We start from the raw sequence: 23,585 nt of genomic DNA, 5'->3' as shown, positions 1-23,585 counted from the left end.
TCCCCCTCCTCTATCCCCTTGCCCTCATGCAGCCACGTCCCTGGGACATCACTCCTCCCCAGCTCGCTTGCGCCTCGAGGCCTGGCGCCGATCACTTGGGTTGCTGCACTTGAATGAATGAGGCAGGTGGGGAGGGTGGGAAAACCAGTGGCTCTTCGGCGATTCCCCAGCTGCCGTCTGTGTTCATTAGGTGTGGGGGGTAATCTCTGTATGGGCCCTCTCCGGTACCTCCTGTCATGTATGGTGGCAGCTCCTGATCGCACCGTTACTGCACTCTGCGGCACGCACGCTCAATGGGTCCTCCATGCTGTTGGTTTCTCCCCTGCGCTCACCTCGGATTTTTGTAATGTTACTATCACTTGGGGTCAGCAGGAACCATCTCATCTGGCTCCCTTCCGCTGTCAACCTTCCCGTTGAGCACTGAAGTGGGGTAGCTTTCAGTGCCGCGCAATCCGTCTCCTTCTCAGGACTGTATTTCAGGCTCCTTGTGCCGACATTTTGATGCAGTCTCCATCTTGCCGGGCGGTTCTTCGGCTCAAGGCATCCGCTCCGGTTGCCTGGTGCACATGTTCGTCGGCGATTAGGCTCGCCGCTGTCACAGGCTCATTTCCCAGTTTACTTTTAGGTGTCCACCGGCACAAATATATGCTCATTCTCGGGCTGCCGATCGGAGCCTTAGGCAGAAATGTCTGCCATCATGGCTCTCTTGGCCACGCCCCCAGCACTCACCGTCAATTTTCCCACCTGCCCCAAGGCAATAAGAACAGCCCTGGGTTATTCTCGGCAAGGGTATCAGAGATATTACAAACTGACGATGATGAGTCAGTGTCCTACGTAGATGATATTTATCTGACGGACAGTGAATTACCTGATCACTTGTGCAGAGTGAACAACATAATTGTTGGTTTTGCCAATTTGGGCTACAAATTTACCTTAAAAAAATCAAAGATTGCCCATCTCAGAGTCCTATATTTGGGATATGAGCTGTCAAATGAAGGCATAATCCTTGCTGCGAATTTGTTAGAAAATGCATGCTAAAACAGCCTCCAAAAACTCTGAAAGGTTTACAATCCATATTAGGATTTCTAAATTTTGGCAGAACATATATTCAAGACTACACAGAAAGAGTCAAACCTTTTTATGACCGAATCAGACCAGATTTCAAAGCAAACAAGTGGCCTCAAACACATACTGACACTCTACGTTCATTTTAAGCCAAATGATAGCTTCAAAACACTTGCAGACACAAGTAAATGTCTGCAACCTGGTAATACGGGTCATCCCGGGGTTATCAGGGTACACTAGGCCTGGACGGTGAACTTCGCTCCGTTCGCGGTGTTTGCAGAATTTTCTGCACTCCATGGAGCTCACGGAGTGCAGAAAACCCCACTTTCCGAGGTGCAGCAGAGTTTTCTCCCCGCTCACGATTCCGCGAGCGTGAGCTGCCGCTCAGATAGAATTTCCACCCGAACGGCAGGAATACCAGCACAAACTGCAGTTCGCACTGCACTCCGCCACTCGCGGAACTTCATGGAGTTTTTTGTAACTTCGCGGAGTTCCGCGTAGCAAAACTCAGCAAACTACACCCAGGGCTGGGTTACACTTATATCACGTTCAATGAAGGTGAGACAGTCCCTATCGCATATAAATCTCATCTGTACACAAATGCTGAAAATAGATTTGCAGCAACTGAAAAAATTCTGAGAGCCGTACAGACTGCTGTAATGAGAGAAAGAGCACTTGCACAGCAGAAACACATCATTGTTGTAACTCTGATACCGAGTTTAGAAGTGGTAACTAAGGCCAGCATTCCAAATGCAAAGGCACTGCATCCACAATGGATAAAATGGGCTAATTCTCTCACTGCAACAGATGTAGAATATAGATACTATCCAAGACTTAGAAAACAACCATTCCTGCAGTATGAACAGGAATATCCTCTCCCGAATGAAATCTTGCCTCAAGATCAGTACAAATACATCATTTATACTGACGGTTCTGCGCAACCTGCCATAGAAAGTAAACAGCAGTATATTGCTGGATGTGCTATAGTGAAAGGTTGGATGCAGAATGGTAAATTCCACCCTAGCAATACGACCACGCAGTCTCTAGGAGATTGTACCGCGCAGCTGGCAGAACTGAAAGCCCTGATACTAGCACTACAGTACACAGATCAGGAATTCCCCACAGTGATTGTGTGCGATTCATTTGACTGTGCGCAATCTTACAATGAATATCTTCACTACTTGGGCCAGAATGGATTTAGAGACGCTAAGGGTGGCACGATGAAACACAAGTTGCACTGGGAACCAGTGGCAAAGCTGAAATCATGCCTGCCATGGGCTCAAGTTATTCACCCCTTCAGTCATCAGCGTATTGGCATACACATTGAAGGGAATTTACCGGCTGATGAGGCCGCCAAGGCGACAGTGCAAACTGCTGCTGTTGCTGCAATCACTCATTCACACGCGAGAATAGACGGAGATATAATAGTAGCTGTCAATGCCTCAAAGAACGGCTCAACCGTCCTGCCAAAAGGCTTTCCACGCATTTACTCCTACAAGTTAGATGTGCATAACACACCTTATGCTCAAATTCCAGGAGTGGGGGATAGAGTGGTACCAAATAAAGATCGCAGATTAGGGTTAATACTAGCTGCACACGAGGGTCTGGGCTCAGCACAGGCAGGAGTCACTGCAACAATTTCATTATTGAAGCAGCGTTAATTGTGGTCGGGCAGACAAAACAAACGAAGGACTATGTCCTGACGTGCCCTATTTGCCAGCAGATGAAGGGTTCCACCATTCACAAGCCACCACAAACACCATTACTGATTTCAGACAGACCCCTCGCATGTGTCTATTTGGACCACTGGAGCCCCTTAAACTCAGACGGGCCTTACAAGTACATCTTGGTGGCAGTGGATTCATGCTCTAGATTTCTATGGGTTTGGACCCAGCGCTTGGCTGACGCTCAAACTATTATAAAGGATTTGCGAGTCTTCATAGTGATATACACAATTGGCACGTTACATTCCGACCATGGTCCTGCGTTTAGCTCTAGGACTTACAAGGCAACCAAGGAAGGTTTGGGCTTGGCCTTGCGGTTCTCCTCCCCCTACCATCCCAAGAGAAATTCGGTGGTAGAGAGCAAAAACAGGGACCTAAAGCAATACTTAACAGCAAAGGTATTAGGCGTGGGCGGTACATGAGTCAATCACCTACATGGGGTCCTGAGGGCACTAAACAACATCCCAAGAAAGTCCTTGGGAGGACGTACCCCTTATGAAATCCTGTTTGGGACAAGAATGTGTAGTGTAGTGTACCTGATCTCAATTGTGCCAGCACAGTGGGGGATGCAAAACTATTTGAACTAAATGACCATTTGGCTGTTTTACAGGAATTCAATAAATTCTGAGCACTACAAAGCAACGTGCAAGTCAAGCGCACCGCCAATGGGGAAGCAAAACCAGTTCCGGCAAGACCTGCATGGGTCCAGTAGATTGGGGACCTGGTCAGGGAAACGATTGTGGACAGAAGAGAGTTTGGGCCATCTTACAGAACAGCTGTACCTGTCCGGGTGGTTGTCGGTACAAGAACAGTACTACTTCCGCCTCTTGCCGGCAAAAAAGAAAAAAGATTTGTCTCCATTGATCTGATCAAACCGTTTCATGTGTCTGATTCTCAACAGTAGGCCACGTGGGGTCCTGAGTAGCCTGCAGAACTCCTCTTGCTACTATACTATAAGTTCAGATAGAAAAACTAATAACCTTTCAAGACTATGCAACACTGGGTGATGGAGCAACGAAACATGTAGTACAAATCACACCAGTTGAAATTGAAACACATCAAGAAGAAACAATGCAAGTTGCAATACTGCCCAACAATCGAAGTGCGTCTGGCTATTTTATCAACTTCAATGATTTTTCTTCAGATCCAAGGGAATCTGATCAAACGCCACCCACATCAAAAAACAAAAATGTCGCTAATTCTATCTTTTTCTCAAAAAGACTTACTTAGTGCCACCTTGGTTGAATATTCGGCTTGCAATAAGGGTAGTATATCTGTTAATTTGGATTGGCACAGTGACTGTCTTTTTTCTTATTCTGAACGGACATTATCTCCCAGAACGCACTGCAGTACTATCCGTGAACTTGGTCCTGAAACCACATACCTCGTCACATCATGAACAAAGAGTCCCTGGTGAACATTAAAGCAATTCCAATACCGGATGGTATAGTTTGGGATAAAGTTTCTTATGATGTACATGGCCCCACTGAACATTTGAAAAATCCACATTTGTTTAAAATTTCTTTAAATTATTTAATTACCCCCACTACACTATCTGATGATTGGGACGCTGAGACTGTAAATACTACGCTTACAGATTTAGAACAAATTCTGCTGCATTTTATTAAAGGGAATTGTATGAAGATACAACTGAATATGATACCATGTTTTGTTACCAGCATTATGGTCATTATTTTTTCCATAGAGCAAGTGTGCCACGCACTGCTAATGTGTACCATCAATGGGAACATCGCCCAACACCACCAAAAGGTAGTTCGGCCACATTCACACAGAAATTCGCATAGTTTTCAGAGTTCAACACATCAGACCCAGAATCATTTTACTATAAACTTGCACATACTAATGCAACTGCGAAGAAAATTATTCTGACAAACACAAAGCTGATATATTCAGCACCTTTTATCTCCCAACTGTCTATACAGGGTTTCGACTACTGGAGAGACACCAAAAACACAAAATCCATCTGGGGGGCAAGAGAGTGGCAGGTTCAGGGAACTGAGGCATTATTTAGAGGTTGCTTCATACCATTACAGATGATTTTCCTGAACAGAACAGTGCAACAAACTACCTGTTATGGGTTTGCAAAAATCAAAGACCTGAAAACACTGAGCATCCCCTCACATGACCCGATCAAGGGTATTGCGAATAACACACTTACCAGTGAAGGGAAACATGGTACACGTACATACAACTCATCATCTTCTGATTGGAAGGGTTGGTTGGTTTGGCCAGTAGACACGAATAGGTGTCACTCAGGATTCAGGGGTACAACCAAAGGGTTTAGTATTCATAGGCCCAACCCCCGCTATGTACACATAGACGTCCCAGGGGTAGTGACTTCCTATAGTGTTGGGAAGTTGTGCCTAGATTGACTAAAGCCCTCAACACTATCACAGGTGAAACAACACTTGTCCCTTTTGTCAGATGACATGGATCTTAGGGATTTCTTGTTAGGTCTCATGAAACCACGTAGGAAACGCTTCGCATATACCATCTACAATGAATTGTGGAAAATCTCCCAAAATGAAGCTGCTGAGAGACTTCATGAAATAGATAGGATTAACCTAGAAAATGCCTTAGCTGTGGTTGACAATGGCATGACCACACTTTTGTCTCGTATTTATTCACTGGGCAACATTGTGTCCTCAGCTATCGACATAATGGAACAAGTTTGTGTATTTTACAACATTGATAATCACAGCTACATGCTATTATGCTTCTAAGCTCGAAGCTTCAATAATTGCGTTCTGGCCACGTTCCATGGCGACACATTAAAGACATAAATCTGTTTTCGGCTTACAATATGACCGACAGACAATTGACAATGGCACGCAGAGATGCGAAGTACACCATGCTGCTCATTGAAACACTAGAGAAATTACATTTTACTGTAGCAGAATCACCGTCTACGGAATGGTTAATCCATGGCTATATCACACTGCCAATCACGACATTCCAGTTATAATACTGCCTGAGATACTATCCAGTAGGCAGATATGAAGCGTCAGGTACATACGAGAAACCTGGGAGTTACCATACACATACAGGTGCAGGAACAAAGACAAGGACGTTTTTCTGAGTGGTTCAAACTGCAAAAAGGCCTTAAGTGGGTCTTTAGTGTGTACAGAAATGTCACTGCACGGAGTATTTGATGCGTCAATAGCGAACATGTCCAGCTACCTGAAGGGTTCTCCAGATGCCACAATTCATCTGGATTTTGAGTTACTTTCAAATAGGAGTTACTTGATGCTGAATGACCAAGGCTGCTGTGGTATGACCCAGGCATTGCTTATCTAGTGACCTTCAACTCCAAGGTTGTTTGTTGTAAGCAAGTATTGCTTCTCCCAGCTCGCTCAGTTAGGGAGGCACCACTGTGGCCTTCACTGAATGTATCCAACATATGGTTTGATTCTCTGAGCAGACTGAAAGCCATGCTGTTTCAGCATAATGTGGCCTTAACAGGAAACAAACTTTACAACGCAGTCATTGCAACGCACTACCTTTACAACGCTGTCATTACATCGCGACATCCTTTACATCGCATGCCATTACTACGCAGCCATTACAACGCATGTCACTACAACGCATGCCATTACAACGCATACCATTGCAACACATAGTTTTTACCCCTATACTATCTAACACTTACCCTTCCGTTGCACTCACTGGAGTGGGAATAGTAATTTTAACCCCTACACTATCCAACACTTACCCTACTGTTGCACTCTCTGGAGTGGGATTAGTAATTTTACCCCTACACTATCCAGCACTTACCCTACTGTTGCACTCACTGGAGTGGGAAAAGTAATTTTTCCTCCTACACTATCCAACACTTACCCTACTGTTACCCCTAAAAATTATGCGATGTAATGGTATGCGTTGTAATGGCATGTGTTGTAAAAACATGCATCGTAGTGGGTGTTGCGATGTAAAAACTGCATTGTAAAGGCATGCTTAGTAAATGTTTGCGGTGTAACGTCATACATTCGGCCTTAACTTCAGCCTTAGAGACTTTTGATCTCCAAGTGGCAAGGTCTTCGGCAGAGATACAGGTGTTGGTCCGTACAAACTCCCCTCTCCATTTCGGGGAAATGGTCCATCGCATCTTCAACATGTCTGATATGAGTGGTATCGTATGTACACTTATTTAAGAGCATTGGGATCAGGTCTGTTAACCACCTTTCAAATCATTTTCAGAGTGATTCCATCATTTATACACTCCGTACTTGGAAGCGTTTTTGGATGGCTTCCTTTGGTCCTGCTTTCGGTAGCGGTCATCCTGATTTTAATTTCATTGTTTTGCAGTGGATGTCAGCATCACTCCAGACATGGAGAGACCACTGCTGGACCGACATTTTCGTGAGCAATTGGTGTTCTTCTTGGGGTTACCTCGGCTTCAAGAGCTGAGTGAGCATTGGTTTCTGTCTTTCGGACCGGCCAGGCTTGACTGCATTCTGTCAGTATTCCACTGCCTCTTCTGCGGATTCGGACACGTGGTGGACCTTTGTCTGACACTTCCATCGGTTGCGCTGCCAGCCATAGATATGCTCCTGGCGCCTTTACGGGCTTATGTGCACAGTTGTCCACAGCATATTCTGATGTTGATGATGGCGTTCCTTGAGCCTCCATGGGATGCTTTAGCTCCTGTTGGACCGGAGAAAAGCTCTGCAACGGATGTACAAGCATCGGTCTCAGGCACACAAGCATCTACTTCTTCCCCGACGGCTGCCGTGGGAAGCAACGATGATGACCACCTGTGCTCACTTGATATCATACTAGAGGTACTGGAAGAACTGCTTCCTGTGGATGACATGCACAGTGATGTTGAGTCTTCAGCGCAGGATTCTTAAACAATCTGGACTTTCCTGTGCTGGGAACCGTTTGGGCATTTTGTAAACATGTACTAAATTCAAGATCGAACAGACATTTTTTTTCTTCTCGGTTCTATCTGAAAAAAGTGGCTTTCAAGGTGCTCAGAAAAACAATGACATTATATTCAAATATAGCGGACCTTTTATGAATGCTTTTTAGGAATGAATACCTTTTATATAGACCTTGCTTTTCTGGGCATTTTTTAGTTCTTTTTAGTATGCTTTTAATATAAAGGACTTTTATGCCTTTTTAAGAATCTGCTATCATTACCTAGCTGACCTTGTTGACCTGTTATGAGGAGTGGTGTCATGTCCTTTAGGTTAGTTCGATCATGTACATACCGATTACAAACATTGCGTCCCATCCACACGACATAATGGTCTTACACAGGTGACCTTTTACCCAGTAGCTTACTTCTGTCTCTCCGACATCAGGCTCTTGGTACATCTTAATCCCTGTACCTGACGTACACAAACATGCCCCCTGGTACAGTGGATTTATTCTGTACAAGGGTCACCACTTTTTTCATTCATGGCCAACAGCCAGCTGTATACGATCATATTTTTTTAGAAAAGGATTGGCAGGGGATTAGCGAATGTTTTCAAAACATCTTGATTCTAGAAAAACCCAAGAGTGACCACTTTATTATAAAATACACTCACTCCCCCTTACAAACATAAAGGAGAAATTCCTTCTAAGCTGAGACAAGGCTCAACTAGATTATCCTTCAACAAGCAGAGATCTGACATCCCTTGCGGGGTGTCATCCTCGACGTAGAAACATGATCCTTCATTCAGAACCATCAGGTGAGGGGGTAGCACTTCCCAGGGGAATTCTTGGCTCCATTAGGTTCCATTAGGACATATCCTAGCACTTACACGCACATGCTTCACCTACACCTCTAGGCTAGGCACGGTTAGGTGGGCTACGCATCATAGGAGTAAGCCAATGCTATTCTTTTATGTAATATTCTTTTATTCATCTTACTAGCACTATGGTAGAAATGTATCTACTTTTTACAATATTAGTACTAGCGATTGCATTTCCCTGCTCCTGTCTTTTGATTGTCGCAACTAACATGTTTTATACTAGACTGACGCTTGACCAATAAATAATTATTGAAACCATTCCAATCGTCATTCTATGTAGTCTGAGAAAAGCAAGCACGCGTGACTGAGCAAAAGAGACTGTATTGTTTCCAAAATACTTGAGGAATCAGGGTTGTCATGTTCAGTGGTTGGCAGATACTACATACACCACTGTAGAATAGAGGGGGATGGTAGTGGCACCATAGAGCTAGCTGGTCTAATGGCTGACTCATCCTGTGGGGGTATCCAGAGTTTGTCTGCACACCAAGCCCTCAGTTTAGGTCATCCAAAACGTGCAGGTCCTGGGGGGTCCTAGGAACTACACCAGAGAAGGACATTCTCTAGAAACTTCTCCTACTTCAAAGAAGGCACCAGGTATAAAGAGTTATCAGACCCACTCCTGAGTTCACTTTCTGGACCTGCGGTTTCAAAGGACTGTGTGCTGATGTGACCTGCTGTGTACACCACAAGACTGGTTTGATGCACCTGGAAAGACTGCTCTGCTGCCAGAGCCAGCCGTGAACCCTCATAGGCCTGCCCTGCTGCTTTAACCATTTTTCTGCTTGTGAACCTGCGCCTACCAGAGTGCCTCGAAGGGTTATTTGGATGGCCTCCCGATAAGAGCCTTAGGGACAGAAAAGGCTCCAACCCTCTTGAGCCTGTACCTGGTCCCAGTCTGAGTAAGTCCTTGCCACCAAGTGGTGCCCCATCAGTCCTGGTTTCTTGGCAGAAGTGCTATAGTTACCCAGATAGCCAACATTTTAAACTTGGGACTTAGAAGATTTTTGGCAAAGAACTGCTCTGAGAACGGAGTGAAGACTTTGACCAACCTGCTCATCTATCCACCCAGGGTGCATTCCGGGTCAATCTCAGCAGCAGCAAATCCTGTTCAGTGGTCCTTCACTAAAGGCGTATCTGGCCTCATGGATCTCACTTGAGCTACAGCCTTCAGCCTTTTATCATGGGGGATATTCAACTTCCAAACAAGAGCATAAGTCCAAACGTAGAAATCTTCACATCTACTTCATTCTGTGGTCCCCAACTACAACACCTTCTCCTCAGACACCACCTTCAGCCTTGCCCTGCTGAACTTCTACTCTATCAGAGGTTTTTTGTCGAACTTTTTTCTAAGTCTGAAAGTAAGTTCCAACCAGGCTCAAACCAGTTTTTGTATCCCCCTTGGGCTCCATTGCAGAGAGCCATATTTTTCGACTTTGTCCTGGTCTCACTCAACTAGTTTAATGGAGAAGTCAGATTCTAAGTTAGAGTGGGCGTGGCTAGGTGCCGAAAAAGATGGCCGCCGTCTTGAGGAGCTCCGTCGGATCGTGAACGCAACGGGAGCCTCCAGGCATCTCACGCGAGCACTCGTCGTTTGAAATGTGTTTAGAAATCGGCGGAATGACTGCTCCTTCGATATTTACAAGATGAGATGATGAGGTGAGCGGAAAAGGCTGCTTTCCTCCTTTTTTACCGCTAGCAGAGCGGACATCAAAAACGGCCGCCATTTTTCAGCTTTTCCATTTCTGAAGTAATATTCAGCTCAGGTGCCTCGCGCTTTTTCTCCCTCGGGGGCGCTGTTTTTTCATCTTTACTTCCAAGGCAGGAACCATCACTATAAGAGTGGTGCAAGAGGATTTTTGTGTTTTCAATAATGGAAAATTTCATCTGATGTCTGCCCCTCACAGACCATCCGCCATCTTGTGATGTCTGCATCCTCATGGATTTTATGTTTTTCGTCTGAGGTCATGTTGGAGGCTCAATAAATGTTTTTGCTTCATAAATGTTTTTGCTTCATAAAGTAATCATTATAAGGTGTGCAGCAGAGAGGGAATTGTTTTTTGCAGTTTCTTAAACTTTTTGCCTTCTCAGAGAGCGATTGGCAAATACTTGGCATTCTGTTCCTGGTTTATTCAACCATTTCATGCCGTATAATATATAATACCTTGAGGCAGTACCTTTTTCTTTAAAATACTGCTAGAGCTTGGTCTCTCTCTTCATATGCTGTCTGTCGTTGGTCCATCTTTATTATTGCGCTGATTTCTGTTTGCCACTCACAGGAATTTCAACTCAGCGTTTCCCGTATTAACTTTCCACCATCATTTTATTCCTAATTTTTCGCGCCTCTCAATTTTTAATTTTTTCAATGGCGTTGGCACGGCAGACTCGCAATGCTCCTCAACCACCCAATGCGACTACAGTGCCGTTTGAAGATATTAACCCTTTCAGTGTATTACAAGACTGCATAGTAGAAGCACCTAATGATTCCCCTGCTGCTAAATCATCCTCTCCTCAAACTTCACGCAAAGGCTCTAAAATATCGCCTAAAATATCCTCTTCCTCTACATCTACACCAGGGAAGCGAGTGAAGACAAATCCTCCCTCTCCTACTAATACTCCCTCTTCTTCTATATCCATGGAACTTTTACTGGAGGAAATTCGCTCTCTCAAGCCCTACATGACAGAAACAAACGCTCGCCTCCAAAGTCTCGAGGATAACTGGTCACACACTGAACAGAAAGTAGAGGATTTGGAGAGAAGAGTGGCTTCAGTTCAAATAGTCACAGAACAAGTTCCATGCCTACATAGGGAAATTCAAAACCTTAAGCAACAAGTCGAAAATGTAGATAATCGTAATAGACATAACAACCTACGCATTTATGGACTTGCGGAAGACCTTGAGGGATCAAATCCTATATCCTTTTTTCAATCCTTTCTGCCCACGCTTCTTGGCCTCCCAAGTTCTCTAACTTTAAATATTCAACAAGCTCTTCGTTTAGGCTCAATCTCCCGTTCCTCCACTGCCTCTTCATCTTCTTCACCAAAACCTAGAGGCGTTATCCTGTATTTCCTAGAATATACCGACCTACTTAAAGTTCTTCAAGCTGCCAAACAGAAAGGGAGGATTACTTGGAATGGTTTAAATCTTTTCTTTGCGTAAGTCTACGCCAAAGTTACTGCTGATCGTCGGAAGAAATTCCTGGATATGAGACCTGCTCTTCGCACCCTGAATGCTCGTTATGGCTTGTTCCACCCTTGTCTCTTTAAGGTGACTTATAACAATAAAACGACGAACTATGAAGACCCGGAGCTGCTTCAACAATTTTTGAACTCTTGTAGAGATGAATCTATGGACATTCCTCAAGCATAATTATTCTGTGTTCTTGCGCATCGCTTTTATATGTCTTGAAGTTTGTTACCCTATTCTGCCTGCTGTGTTTTTTTTTTTTTGTTTTTTTTTGCTCCGTTGTGAATTTTACGTGGTTAATGTTTTTTTCTTTTTGGTCTCTTTTAGATGCTGTTTAGATGCTGTTACGTGCTCCTTAGATATATGCCTGGAAGTCGCTCTCCCTTTGCCGCGTTCTGATGGAGTCTCCAATCCGATGTGCTACCTTCCTCATGTGGCTCCACCATCCCCAGTCGTATTGTCTTTTTGTGGTATGTCCTTTTGACACCTTTTTACATGGTCAATTGTTCGATTTGTATTGTATTTTTGTTTTGTGTTTATCTTTCCCTCATTTGGTTTTTCTCCCTTTTCACTCTCTCTTTTTCTCCTCCTTTTCCTTCTCCTCTTACTTAGATACACCTTACAACGCTCTTTTTATGCTTATCTTCTCCCTTCCTTCTTTCCTGAGTTTCTCTCTCACTCTTCTTTCTATCAATCCCAATCTCTGTTATAATGCAATTTCTAATTATTATTCTGATTTTATATCAACTGTTCATGTTTTATTGAGTGATTTATTTTTAGAGTTGTAACTTGGAATGTTAAAGGAGTAAATAATCCTATTAAAAGACAACGGGTATTAACGCATTTAGCTAGACTAAATGCTGACATTGCACTAATTCAGGAAACACATTTATCTGAGAGCGAGGCTTCTAAACTGAAACGTGGATGGGTAGGCAATGTTTTTACTTCCCCCGCTTTAGGAAAGAAAAATGGAGTTTCCATCTTATGTCATAAAAAGTACCAGATTACAGTTCTACATCAAGAAACTGACTTGGAGGGGCGCTGGGTAATCGTTAAACTTCTTATAAATCAAATGTCTTTAGTTTTATTTAATGTATATGCACCGGTTAATGTGGATAATACCTTTTGGATACATATCTCTGATAAACTTCTATTGTTTGATGAGGATTATATTATTTTTGGTGGGGATTGTAACCAAGTTCTTGATCCCATATTAGACAGACACTCTTCGGTTAAATTCTCCAACACAAAGATGCACACACAGTTTACTTCCACCATACATCGTAAATCCTTGGTTGATGTTTGGAGACTTTGCAATCCTGATACCCGTGAATACAGCTTCTACTCTCCTCCACATCACTCACAATCTCATATAGATTATCTTTTCTTTAGTAAATCCCTAACCCAACAGGTTTCCCACTCTGAAATTGGTTCTATTTTAATCTCGGACCATGCTCCAGTTTTAGTTGATTTTGACTTACTCCCTTTTATCCCTCATGTAGGAAGGTGGCGTTTTAATAATGTGTTATTATCAGATCATAATTTCACAAGCCAATTCACCTCTTTTGCTTCTGAATTCTTTTCTCTTAATTCTACCTTGGATTCATCTCAGGTAATGATTTGGGACTCTTTTAAAGCTGCTGCCAGAGGCTTTATCATTAATTTTGTTTCGCAAAATAAAAAAGCTTTTGAACATAAAAACTCCCAATTACTTGCTAAAATCAAAAAACTTGAATACACTTACTACCATTCGAATTCCGAATCCGCCTTAAAAAACCTAATTGATGCAAAATTTACATTTCATAAAATATCCACGGAGGCAGCTTCCTCTTATCTTTTAAAAAGCAGCGTTCGATACTATGGAGGCCAAAACAAGATGGGGAAACTCTTAGCTAATTACTTGAAAATTAGACGTGAGCGGACTAAGATAGAATCCATTCGGAATGAGGTGGGTATATCTTGCTTTAAAGATATCAATATTTTGAAGGAATTTGTTTCTTTTTATAAAAAACTGTATACACCTGAACATCAACCAAATCAGACAGATCTGTCTACTTACTTTTAGTCCATCGAATCCCCTTCTTCTCACAATATAGACTTTTCTTCCTTAGAGGTTGATATCACTTTATCTGAAATTACTCGTACTATTTCATTATTGAAAAGAGGGAAAGCTCCAGGTCCTGATGGTTTTACCATTGAATTTTATGCACATTTTGCGAATCTTTTACTCCCACACCTCCTATCTCTCTACAATACCTTTATCTCTAACGGGTCCTCGGCTGGAACCTTCCAAGAAGCCATGATTTGTTTAATTCCTAAATAAAATAAGGATCCTTCTTTCTGTAAAAATTACAGGCCAATTTCATTAGTTAATTTGGATTATAAGATCTTTGCCAAAATTCTCGCGCTTCGCATAGATCCTGTTTTACCCACTCTTATTGGACCGGAACAATCAGGTTTTGTAAAGGGTCGCCTGTCATCTGATAATTCCAGAGTATTCTTTAATATCCTTAGTAAGGCTTCTTCTCTTGATTATCCTATTGCCGCTATAGCATTAGACGCAGAAAAAGCGTTTGGCAGAATAGGTTGGGACTTTATGTTCCAAGCACTAAAATGGATAGGTTTTCCTCCTAAGCTAATATCTCTTATTTCTATTTTATACTCAGGGCCCAAAGCTTCTATTTTTGTAAATGGCAAAAGTTCGGACTACTTCTCTCTTTCTAGAGGAGTGCGCCAAGGTTGCCCTCTTTCCCCTCTTTTATTCATAATAGCTTTGGAAACCTTTTTAACTAAAATAAGATTAGAAGAAAAAATCACTGGCTTTCAACTTGATTCATCTCATATTAAATTATCCGTTTATGCGGATGATATTTCATTAAAACTTTATCTGATTCTTTTGACCGCTGGCACCCACTGTTTCTCTCTTGGTGGGGGCGTTTAGACTCCATCAAGATGATGCTCGCTCCTTTGATTCTTTATCTTCTTTCTATGATTCCGGTTCATATTCCGATTTTTTATTTAAAAAAAATTGATTCTCTTTTGACTAAATTTCTTTGGAAGAACAAATCCTCTCGAATTGCTCTGTCTGCTTTAAAAGCAGATAAATCATCTGGAGGCCTTAAATTTCCAGACTTTAAATCATATCATCTTGCTTTCTCTTTAAAGCAATCTTCTCGTTGACTTTCTGTTGATCAACAGATTCATCCTCCTATTTGGTTAAAAATAGAAAAACATTTTTAATCTCCTTTTGTATTTAAGGAATCTCTTGCCATCACTAATAACATCTCCCTTTTTCGCTCCCCAGTCATCTCTCATACGCGTAAAATCCTTGTACCTCTTCTTCCTTCTTCTTATCCCTCATTGTCCTCTTTAGATCAACAGCCCATTTGGCATAATAATTTGCTACGCATTAATAAACGTGCCTTTTATTGGAAAGCGTGGAGACTCAAAGGATTGCTTTGGATCTCCCAATTACTAATCAATAACGTTCCTATTTCTTTTCTGGATCTACAGTCAAAATTCTCTTTGCCATCCTCCTGTAAAGACAAATATGTTTTATTGTGCTCTTCTCTTTCCCGATACCTTCATTCTTTACCGTCTCTTTCTACTCCTCCATCTAAATGCTCTGCTGTTTTTCCTTTACTCTCATCCACCGCTTCCGCATCTTCTTTAAATAAATGTTTATATTTCTCTTCTATTAGAGGCAAGGAGAAGGTTGAATTGGCTTGGGAAAAAGATTTGGGTGAAAGTTGGCCTACCCCCCTTTGGTATAAACTATGGATAAAGATTCATAAGACTTCCAGAGCTGCTAACAGTTCTCAAACCCTTTACTATATTTATAAACATATTTTATTCACTCCTGCTAAGCTAGCTTCTATTTCTTCTGACACACCCTCTACTTGCTGGTCCTGCCCTTGCTTATTGGCTGATTTAAAGCATATGCTTTTTCAATATCCTCCCATATCTCACTTCTGGCTTTTAATTTGGTCTCAAATTAACAAAATCTTTCATACTCAAACTCCTTTCTCTTTTACAAATATTTTCTTAGGATCCCTATCACCCTCATGGTCTGCTCCATCTCCTAACTCCAAATTGGTTGACTCATTAATAGCAATTGCTTTCCACCTGATAACTTCCAATTGGAAACAGGCAGATAAAGTCACTTTTAAAGCATGGTGGAATGCTGTTTGTTTTCACCATAGACTGGACACTAGTTATGTTACTCCTATATCGCTTTCCATTAAAAGAGATCTTTTCTGGCTACCTTTATCCTCTTATCTTACACTCGCTGCATCTACCAACCCTACATCAGCTAACACTTCCGATGATGTCCAGAAACCTCCTTGAGGTAATCGTTAGTCTTTTACTTTACACATCTCAATATGGTTTCATGATTACTCATTTTGTTGTATTGTATTGTTAATTGCATTTACTCTATAGATCTTAAGAACCTTCTTTTTCATATTTATAAAGTTTGAACTCTGGTGTTATTTCTACTATTTGAACTCTCCCCCTCCTTCTCTCCTTTTCCCTTCCCGATCTCCCCCTACTTGCTTTCCTCTGCTATCCCCCTTTTCCTAAATTGCTTTTGCTACATTATAAGTTCATAATGTTATATTGTATAGTATGTGAAGTTCTCTTATGTTTAAATGACTTTTTCTCAATAAACTTAAACTTAAAAAAAAGATTCTAAGTTAGAATAAAAAATGAATTGTAATTTAAAACCCTCTTTAATTGTAAAGTTGGATTTTAAGTCACAATTTTGAAAATGCCACTATTAGCAAGTTTATATGTATAGATTGCACATTGAGGCCCAATGGCATTGTATAGCTGTAGTAGGACGCTGATAGAGAAAGCCAACATAAAAAAGAGCAGACAACTGTTTCAGCAAATGAATATGTTGTCTATATTAAAACATATAAATGCAGACAGTGCATTATGTCCCATGTGAATGTAACCCACAAGGTACAAGAGTGATAAGAGATTGAAAAAAATAAAGCAGAGAACAGGGTTTCCAATAATACATAAATGACCAATTGTAATATATGGTAATGTATTCTTGAGTTATGTATGTTTCTTTAAGGAATCTTAGTTAGGAATGTTCTAGGTAGTAGCGTTCTCTTCCACAGAATGTTGATGTTGACATTATTTGAGAACCAGCGGTTGAGCTACGAGCAGATGGTCGTGGGTCCTGTGTATTCATTAAACTACATTTAATCTTTTGATATCACATCTTGGAATTCTTTATCAAGAGAATGTTACATTTTATGGCGACGATCTGGGATTGAATTTGGACCCACCGACACTGGTTAAGTGAGACTTTCGTTATTTACCGCAAGAAAAGAAAATTGGAATATTTTTTTGTTTTCTTCTGCTGAAACTTTTGAATACCAGGATTTGCTGGGTAATGTACTTTATTCAAAGTGAAGTGGTGTGACGTTGATAGCCTCATTTTGCCAAGCGCTTACTGTGTATGTTGCGCGGAAGGTGAAAGGCTTGACGGTGACACGAGTAGCTGCCCTACGTGTGTGTAAACAGTTGGATGTCCGTGATCCTCTTTCAAAAAGTTTATCTGGCACTTCTGTTCAATACTCAAGGATTCCGATCGTAACGTACCGTGATTTCACCGTTGACGGCAGTTTCGGCCGCATTGTTCGAGCGGCGTTCCTTTGCCTGCATCCTTGGAAACTTGCTGCGCGCTCTTGGAATGAACTCCGTCAATCGTCATTTGTGAAAGCTTAATTGACGTGTGAAGTCACACGCAAGGTCACGCAACGTGACCCAACGTGCCTCCATTTTGTTTGCAAGTTGGTTGTGGTAACCTAGCAACTGCAAAAGCATCGTATTAACGCGTTTTACGCGTTTGTCAGCCTTTTAACACATTTTTATTTGGTTTAATAAATGCTTTATGCAGTTGCTACATGAATAATATTGAAATATTTGGAGAAATATAGAAATATACTGATATATTTGGATAACCATAGAAATATTCACACAATTGAACTGGTCATTGGTCATTTTTCTCTTTTAAAGTGTCATGGCTTCCAGTAGCAGTAACAATGTTATGCAACCACCTCCATTTTTAGAATTACCTGGCAAGCCTATCAAACCTTGGCACAAATGGTTCAGAATTTTTGAAAACTATCTTGAAGCTATAGATGCTACCAAATATTCTGCATCACGTAAAAAAGCATTATTATTTAACCATTTGGGCAACGCTGGCCAAGAAGTTTTTGATAATTTACCTATAGTTCTTGCACCTTCACAAGATGAATCTTGGGATGTATTTAAAGAGGCCTTAGCACGTATTGGAAAACAGTATGTAGATGAACCGTCGGTCATGGTCGAGAGGCATAAATTCTTCAAACGAAAACAATCTTCTGAGGAATCTATTGAAGACTATCTTGCAGTATTGCGTGTTTTAGCCTCTAAATGTGTTTTTGGGAATTATTTAGATACTGCTCTTCGTGATCAGTTGGTTTTTAATTGTTTCAACAAGAAAATTCAGAAACGCAGTTTGACGTGTAAGGATCCTTTTCTAGATGAAGTAATGGACATTTCCAGAAGTATTGAACGTTCTGTTGTTTCTTCAAAAATGTTATCTGAATCTGCTACGCCTACAAATGCTTCTAATGTGAATGTTGTAGAAATGACTTCTGGTGTTAATGAAACAAATGTACATTTGGTCTCACATAAGAATGTCGTTAAAAAAAGTTATGATAAAAGGGTTGGTGGGACCTGCTATAGATGTGGTTCTAAGTTTCATTTTGGTAATTTCTCTAATTGTCCTGCTCAAGGTAGGCGATGTCACAACTGCAAAAGAGTTGGACATTTTTATAATGTTTGTCATGCTAGCAAAACGAAGGTTAAAGTTAGTCAACTTGATGTTGAAAATGATATTTTGTCTGAAGCCGTTAGCAACGTATCTCTAGCATCAGTTGAAGTCAATGCATTAGGGAACTCGGAGAAACGTTGCAAAGGTCCCTTGTGTGATGTGAAAATTGGGGCTATCGATTTAGATGTCATGGCTGACTCGGAGTCTCCCATAACAATTCTTGCAGAAAAAAACATTTCACAAATTCTGGTCAGGAAAGTTATTGAAGTCTACTACCATTAATCCTAAAGCCTTTGGGGAATACGACATAATCATGAAGGGTTACTTTGATGATAGTATTTTATTCAAAGGAAGAAATATTTATACAAAAATGTATGTGTCAGTCAACGGTCGTGACATCTTGGGATGGCAAGATCAAGCTTTGTTAGGTATTATTCTAAGACCAGGACATGATGAACCTGTCACTATCGGCGAAATGCCGGTTCTTGCAGTTCAGAACACTATGGGGCATATCAACAAGGGCTTTATCTCTGCTTTTTTGGCTTTAAAAGCCAAAAAAGCAGAGAGAAAACTAGCGCCCTATCAACAACAGGGTGCTAACACGCAAATTTGCATGTTAGCACCCTTTTACTCTACGTTTCCCCTTGCATCTCTAATGAGATGCAAAGGGGGCGTTCCAGAGTAAAATAATAGGAGAAATTTCGCTAAGCGACATTTCTCCTATTATCAAGAATGTCGCTAACCCTGTTAGAGACAAAAAAAGCAGCGCTAACCGCGGTTAACGCTGCTTTTTTACGTCTGCTAATTTTCAGACTTAGCCATGATATCCTATGGAAGGAGGATATCATGGCTAAGTTTGCCTGTCCCTATCAACAAGGTAACATGTGATTATCGCTGGGTTTCCAGCGATAATCTCACGTTAGCCTGTTAGCGTGTAGATTTGTATCGCTATTGAGATAAGCGTTGCTAATAGCACGCTATCTCAGCGATAAAAATTCACGCTAGCCGGCGATAATTATCCTCACGCTAAGAGTGCTGAGCGATAATTATCGCCGGTTGTTGTTGATATGCCCCTATGTTGGATAGTTTTGCACAGAAGTTGCTAGATAAATTTCCAGATGTATTTTCAAACAAGGTTGGTTTAATTAAAAATTTCGAACACACTATTAAATTGAAAAGTAATGCTATTCCTGTGATACAGAAGGTTAGACCTGTACCCCTTTCAGCTAGGGAGGATCTTAGAAGATTACTGGATGATATGTGTTCTCAAGGAATAATTAAGCAGGTAGAGTCCTCTGAATGCGGTTGTCGCACGAAAAAGCTCTGGGGACATACGTTTGTGTGCAGATTTGAGAGTACTCAATCGGAACATTCTTGTGGATTGCCATCCTCTCCCAAGAATACATGAAATGTTGGCTAGAAAAGGTGGAAGTAAGTTCTTTTCCACCATTGATTTACGTTCTGCGTATCATCAGATGCCTTTATCTGAGAGTTCTCAGCATCTTACTACTTTCGTAACACCTTTTGGTGTATACATGTACAAGCGGATGCCGTTTGGATTGGCATCCGCAGCCAGTGTATTTCAACGTTTAATGGATGAAATTTTTGGAAATCTTGTTGGTATACAAACTTTCCAGGATGACATTTTAGTGCATACGGAGAGTTTGGAACAACATGTTACGTTGTTAGAGAATGTTTTAGGAAAGTTAAGTTTGCATGGGATGACAGTGAATATTAACAAGTGTAAATTTATAACGCAGGAAGTTAATTATTTAGGACATAATATTTCGGCAGGAGGTATAAAACCGAAAGTTTCCTTTTTGAAGGGTATCAATGATGCTAGTGTTCCCAAGGACAAAGATTCACTTAGGTCTTTTTTGGGCTTAAGTGAATATTATGCAAGGTTTGTTCAGGGATATGCTGTCATCGTCCAACCTTTGAGAGATCTTTTACAAAACAAAATGCCAAATATGTTTAGTCTGACGAGTGTCAACAAGTTTTCGAATCAGTGAAAAGACTAAGGGCCATATGTAGGTAAATTATTTTTACCGATTCTTAAATACCGAATTTTACCGAATCGGTATTTAAGAATCGGTAAGTTATATGTAGGTCAACAATCGGTAAACATTACCGAATCGGTAAAATTCGGTAAACATGAATCGGAATTTACCGAATCGGTAAATACCGAAGCGGTATTTTCCGAATCGGTAAATACCGACGTGGTATATTCCGATTCGGTAAATACCGATTCGGTAAATACCGAATCGGCAGTTCAAAAACACATGACTTCAAGCAGCCAATCCTGTGCAACCTCAACCCCACCCAACCAGGGAGTGGCCACACCCAGGCAGGTGCACACAATTAGCAGACTCTGCAGAGGCTGGGAGTGCTGAGGAGAGGAAGAGAGCAACTGCCAGATTCAGACCTGGAGACTGCAAGAATGGCCAGCCAGGACACAGAGAGGGAAGGAGGGGAGAGGAAGCGAAAGCTCAAATTCAGCCCGAAGGAGCTGCAAGTTCTGGTGGAGGAGGTCGTGAAGCAGCACCAGAAACTATTTGGGAAACTGTCACAGCAAGTGCCTGAGTCAGAAAAAAGAAAGATCTGGCTTGGAATCCAGGCACAGGTGAATGCCATAGGAGTGACCCCCCGGGACATCGATGTCCTGAAGAAGCGGTGGTATGACATCCGCATTATCACTAAGAGGAAGGTGGCAGATTTAAAAAAAGAGGCCAGCCAAACAGGAGGTGGACGCAACAGAGCACCAGCCCTGACAGAACTTGAGGAGCTAGTGGAGACAACGATTGAGCCTGAAAGCATCGTGGGGATTGGGGACGCTGACAGCTCCGCCAGAGGCACCTCCAAACAAGGTAAGACGCTTGCACAGCAATGTGCCCCCCCCTACCCCTATTCCAACTCCCAAAATGTGCCATGAGAATCCCACTCCAGTACTGGTATTAGTGCATGCCTGCAATGCATCATGGGAGATGTAGTCCCTGAAAGGCCAAACATGATACGAGGACATTGAGATACTGTCTGGAAATTGTATTGTCATGTCAGCACGACAAAGCTTCAGGTACACTTAGCTGCTGTTGCTTTTCTGTCCACAGGCACTACTGCGCACAGAACTGGCCATGAGAAGGGAGAGAGGGCACACCACACACCCAGCACAGAGAAGGCCACCACCAGTTCCGGCCAGGGAACGGCACCACAGGCACTTACACCACCCCAGTCAGCATCGCCGCTCCTGCCAGCATCCCCAGTCCTGCAGGTTTCACCACCATCTTCACCTCCTGCACAGCACAGGTTGAGGAGGCGTCCTGCAGCTAGGTTGGATGTGACCGACTCATCATCCGAGGAGTCGAGGGGCCCGGAAACGTCCACTGTACCCCAGGATGTAACCCATGCCAGTGTGCCTTCCGAGTCTGAGGGAGAACACACAGTTGGCAGACGGCGCCGCAGGGCTCGGCCGCAGAGTCCACCTCCCCTTGGGCAGGGCCATGGAGTGTTCTCAGGTCTTGAGGGCACCATGGTGAAAATACAACGCGTCCAGGCAAGGGCAATGGTGTCCGTACAGCGACAGATGCGTGGCCTAAACAACACCTTTGGAAACATTGAAAAGGGCATCACCACCATGGCAGAGGGCATTGCTGATATTGCAGTGGGCATGCGGGACATGTCCCAATCCATCATGCAGCTGTGCTCAAAGTTCGATGAGGACAGGGCCACACGGCGCAGGGGACATCAGAGGAAGGATCAGACCTCGAGGGCAGTGAACCGGCTGGCAACTGCCACATCGCTGATCTGCAGGCGCTCTGTGGCGATGCAGGAGGGCCTTGCACAGTGCAGCACAGATGTGTCCATGGGGATGGTTAGGGTCACAAGTGCACTAGAAGTGCTGCTCACCAGCCAGTCTGCAGCAGCTGGCGCTTTGGATGCTGGCGACACAGAAGACACGACCAGCAGGAGCAGCATAACCCCCCCCCGTCCCAGACACTCGTCGGAGCAACAGGCGTCAACGTGGTGCCACTGGTACCCCAGCCAGTGAGGACGCCCCCTCAATTCCTTCCCGCACTGCTGCGCGTGGGCGCAAACATTAGTGCCCCATGCGAAACAATGACACATTTGGGTGAAGTAACCCTTAAGTCACAAAATTTATTTTTTCATTGTTGTTGCAATACAGTTTCCTTTGTGTTGTGGCGTAGTGCTGCCTGATTAAACTACGTCATGGCATCCAACTACAGGCTGTGTCCCCTTACTCATTCAGAAATAGTTGGATGTGATCTCTGCCCGTCTCACTCTTCCATCTGTTGCTGTTTGTACTCCTGCTGCGTTGGCCTCTGCATGCGCAGTCTCATCATCATTGTCCTCAATATATGTCATTTCGACCTCTGTGCCTCTCTTTGTGGTAAGGTTGTGCAGCATTGCACAAGTCGCAATAATCTTGCAGCAGAGGATGGGTGTGTACTGGTGTGCACCTCCACTCTTATGGAGGCAGCGAAACCTGCTCTTCAGTAGTCCAAACGTGCGCTCCACCACATTGCGAGTAGATTTGTGTGCCACATTATATCGTCTCTCACTCTGGGTTGATGGGTGTAGGTAGGGAGTGAGGATGAATGACCGCACGGCATATGCACTGTCCCCTAGGTGAGTAAAAGGGAGACATCAGTCACATGCCTCAATACACTATGATTTGCACTGAGTACTATGTAGCGTCACTGTTACTTACCTAGCAGGTATCCTTCTCCAAATTCTCCCGCAAGCAGTCGTGTGTAGATCCCACTGTTCTGGAAGATGTAGGAGTCATGGGTGCTCCCAGGGAATTTGGCAACGATATCAGTGATGATGTTCCCTGCATCGCAGATTACTTGTACATTGATGGAGTGGGTGGACTTTCTGTTTCTGTAGATGTGCTCTGTGGCAGCTGGTGGGCAGATTAGGATGTGTGTGCCATCTATACAGCCAATGACATGGGGGAACTGTGCCATTTGATAAAAGTCAGTTTTAGTTTTCTGCAG

Source organism: Triturus cristatus, chromosome 8, assembly GCF_964204655.1.
Source record: "Triturus cristatus chromosome 8, aTriCri1.1, whole genome shotgun sequence".
Classification (NCBI taxonomy): Eukaryota; Metazoa; Chordata; class Amphibia; order Caudata; family Salamandridae; genus Triturus; species Triturus cristatus.
This window is presented reverse-complemented; position numbering follows the sequence as displayed.